At 45.4% G+C, this 4081-nt stretch overlaps 1 pseudogene; it reads right to left on the bottom strand.

Moving 5' to 3' along the window:
- Positions 1–526: 526 nt before the first annotated feature.
- On the bottom strand, positions 527–2327 carry LOC140229738 (uncharacterized; annotated as a pseudogene).
- Between the last annotated feature and the right edge of the window lie 1754 nt (positions 2328–4081).

The following is a 4081-nucleotide window of genomic DNA, read 5'->3' as shown; positions in this document are numbered from 1 at the left end:
GGGAGGCAACATCAAAGAAGATAAGGAACACCAGAGGGATAAAGACAGGGAAAGAGTGAAAAAGGCAACCGCAAGGGGAAGGGGGGGGGGAGTGGGCTGAGCAAACAGTGAACCCTGAAAGGTGTACCAGGAGGATGCAGCAAAAGGAAGTAATCAAACATATCAAGGTAAATATACACACACAGTAATGATAATGACAATGAAATAACAGTAATGAAAAAGGTATTGATAAACGAAATGAAATAAAACACATATAAAAAAAAACTGGGGGAGAGAAAATTGTATACATTTTATGTAGATAAGCAGGCAAGGCATAGTAAGCACAAGTATGTATAAACCAACAAAACCAAGTGTGTGTATATGTAGGTGGAAAAAGGCTGTATAAAAGAGACTCGGACTAGAGGAAGGAATTAATTGGAAATAAACGGGTCTGCAAATGGAAAAAGGGCAAAGAAAGAACAAAATGAAATTCAAAAATGAAAAAGAGAATAACAATGGTAATCATTAAAAAAAAGATAAAAGGTGGTTAGTCATTTCCCTCCTGGATGTTGAGACCATGGGGTTGGATGGTGTGAAGACGTCTCATTAAGTGCTTCTCTCTGCTGGTTCTGACTGTGTCTGGACGAGTGCCTAAAGATTCAATACCCTGTAGAGTCATATCAGTGATGGAATGATCGCGTAGATTGAAATGGTGGCCGACTGGAGTGTCGAGCTTGGCTGTGTTGACAGCAGATCTGTGTCCATAGAAGCGTCTTTTGAGTGTTGTCTTGGTTTCCCCAACATAATGGATTCTACAAACTCTGCAAGTGATGAGATACACATCATTAGTTCTAGTACAGGTGATGTTTCCCTTCGTGTGGTGAGAGAGGCCGGTAGAGTTGCTGGTGAAAGAGACACTCTCGTGGATGTATATGCTACAAATGATGCACCTACTGGCTGAACATTTGAATGTGCCATGCTGTAGAGGAGAAGAATTGTCAGTGAGGGAGGGTACTTCAGCACCGACGATGAGATCCTTGACGTTGTGGGGCGTCGGTATGCCAGGATGGGAGTATCTGGGACGGCCTGTAAGAGACGATCAGAGGTATGAAGGATATGGTGGTTATCACGAAGGATATTGTGGAGAGAGGGTAGATTGGGATGGAAAGTGGTCACGAGGGGTATTCTGTCAGTGATGTCCTGCTTGTTGGTTTTCGGTTTGAGAACTTCAGATCTGGGGAGAGAACGAACTTTGTTGATGGCTTGTTGAAGTCTCTGGTACCGTAGCCCCTGGCTGCGAGATGTTTTTTCAGGTTCCTGGCATGGAAAGAAAACTCAGAATCCTCAGAGCAGATACGGCGAAGTCTGAGGGCTTGACTGTAGGGGATACTGGTTTTGCAGTGGCGGGGATGGCAGCTGGCTGAGTGAAGGTACTGATGGGTATCTGTGGGTTTAGTGTAGAGAGTGGTGGTGACATGGTTAGACTCCTTCCTAACGGTGACATCAAGGTAGTTGGTCTCTTCTTGGGAGAAATCAGAAGTGAATTTGATGGTTCTGTGGAAAGAATTGATGTGGTCAATGAAAGTATGGAGGCTGTCTTCCTCCCTGGTCCAAATGAAGAAGATGTCATCGATGTAGCGCCACCAAATCCATGGACGACAGGGGGCTGAATCTAACATCTGCTGCTCTAGCTTGGTCATGAAGAGACAGGCGAAGGAGGGAGCCATCCTGGTGCCGAAAGCTGTGCCAGATACCTGTAGGTAGTGTTTGTCCATGAATGTGAAGTTGTTTTTCGTCAGTACATGTGACATGAGGGATTTGATGTCAGATATGGGGGGGGGGTGGAATGGCCGTTGCAAGTCAAAGCCTCACAGGAGGCTAGAATACCTTCATCGTGGGGAATATTGAATGTTGGTGTAGAGAGAGGAGACGTCGAAAGTACCGATGATTGCTGTCTCGGGTATCTGGTCCTTGTTGTCATCGAGTTTCCTGAGAAAGTCTGGTGTGTCATAAATGTAGGATGGTGCGAGTGAGACAAAAGGTTTAATGTTGTGATCAACAAAGAGGGAGATGTTCTCTGTTGGGGAACCATTTCCAGAGAGGATGGGACGACCGGGATTGCCAGGTTTGTGGATCTTGGGGAGGAGATAGAATCGGGCAGGTTTGGCATTAACGGGGGAAAGAAATTTGTAAGCCTTCTTGGTGAGGTGTTCATGTTCCCTCATGTCATCGTGTGTCGACTGGATCTGTTGGGAGAAATTATTGGTGGGATCAAAGTCAAGAAGTGTGTAGTGGGAAGGATTGCGGAGATGTTTCATGGCTTCATCGATGTACTGCTGGCGGTCCATTACTACAACAGCTGATCCTTTGTATGCTGGCATGATGATGTCAGACCTGTTTTTGAGAGATGAGAGAGCCTGGCGTTCTTCCTTTGGGAGATTGTCATGTGATGCAATGTCGAGGGTATCTGCGGAGTGGACTTGAGATGAGACAGCTTCGATGTACGTTTCCAGGGAGGGAACTCTATTCTTGGGGGGATTCCATGAGCTTTTTTGATGAAAGGGCTTAGGAGCAGAAGGGGGTTCATCAAGAAAAAACTCTTTGAGGCGTAACCTGCGTTAGAAAGTGGAGAGGTCTTGGCTGAGTGCTATCTGATCGACCTTGGGTGGAGTGGGGCAAAACTTGAGACCTTTTGAAAGAAGAGACGTTTCTGCTTGAGAAAGGGGAGAAGAAGAAAGGTTAACGACAGAAGAGGAGGATACATCAGTGGGTGTGGTGTGTCGCCTGAATATGTTAGACCGTTGACGTTTCTTCGTCATGTTGCCTATTTTCTCGTTCCTGCGAGCAGTGAGGTCAGACACATGTTTTGAGAGACAAGATTCAATTTCATCATTGTATTTGAGCCATTGGGTGTCGGTGCAGCAAGAGCGAAGTTCACTCTCCAGTCTGTCGATGTCAGCTGAAAAGGAAGTGAGAGAGGCGGCATACTGTTCGGATAGAATGTTAATCAAACGGATGGAAGCTCCATGTAAAGTCTGGTTCCAGCGTTTCCGTAGTTCAGGCGAGAGTGTTCCAAGAGCTGGAGTGCAGTGGAGTTGGAGGCCTGTAGGTATCATGCGGTTAAGGGAGTAGAATCTGTAATTATCCTGGTGAAATGAGAATCTGAGGGCCTTGAGCTTGGTTTTCCTCAGTTGATGAAAAAGAGATAGATGGTTAGCCATGGAAGGCAGGGGACAGAGAAGAACAATGATAGCCAAACAAGGGAACGAGAAATACATAACCTGTCAGAATTGAGGGAAATTCAAAAAAGGGAGCAAGATTGACCTGTAAGGCTAATAAATCAAAGGGAAAAGGGTAAGTACAGTCGATCAATGTACAGCTAGGCCTACCTGTGCTAAGCAGAACAGTGAGTGAAGAGAAATGATACAGGAAAATGAGACAAGCTCAGAGATAAAGGCACGGAACTGAAGAGAAAAGCAACAGGGACGGAGACAAACACCTGAGAAGGAAGAAAGAAATACGATACAAACAAACAAATACAATACTGTGGAAACAAAGATACTGCAAGTCGAGAAGTGGGAGGGAAACATAAAAGCAGGGCTAGGAAGGAGACTGAACTGGAAGAAAGCAATAAAACAATTAAAACAGAACAGAGAAGACAAAGAGGATAAGTAGGATCACGTTGGCGTGATGCAACAGCAGAGAATGAACTTAATGTGGCAAAAAAAAAAAAAATGCTGAAGACTGCTTATCCAATAAAGGCGAGCCAATGGAGTAAAATGGAGTCAAAAGGGGCCTGAGCTTTCGATCCTAGCAGAATCTTCGTCGGAGGCAAAATGACAAACAAGCAGGGAAAGCAATCACATATAAGGACTTCGCACAACAGGAACAGACTGGGACAGGCTAGGTACACAGAACAAAGAAAACAAAGGAGAGGCTGGGAGGTCATGGGCAAGGAGCCCAACGGGTAAAGAGAGGAGATTAGAGCTAAGGAGGGTGGACAGACAAAAGGCAGAGGAGGGTCAGTGCTGATCAAGAGGATCAAGGGGGTAACCAATGAAGGAAAAGGATGAATAGGGAGGCAACATCAACGAAGATAAGG

The sequence above is a fragment of the Diadema setosum genome, chromosome 6 (assembly GCF_964275005.1).
Source record: "Diadema setosum chromosome 6, eeDiaSeto1, whole genome shotgun sequence".
Classification (NCBI taxonomy): Eukaryota; Metazoa; Echinodermata; class Echinoidea; order Diadematoida; family Diadematidae; genus Diadema; species Diadema setosum.
The sequence above is the reverse complement of the archived record's forward strand: the minus strand, read 5'-3'. Positions and strand labels throughout refer to the sequence as shown.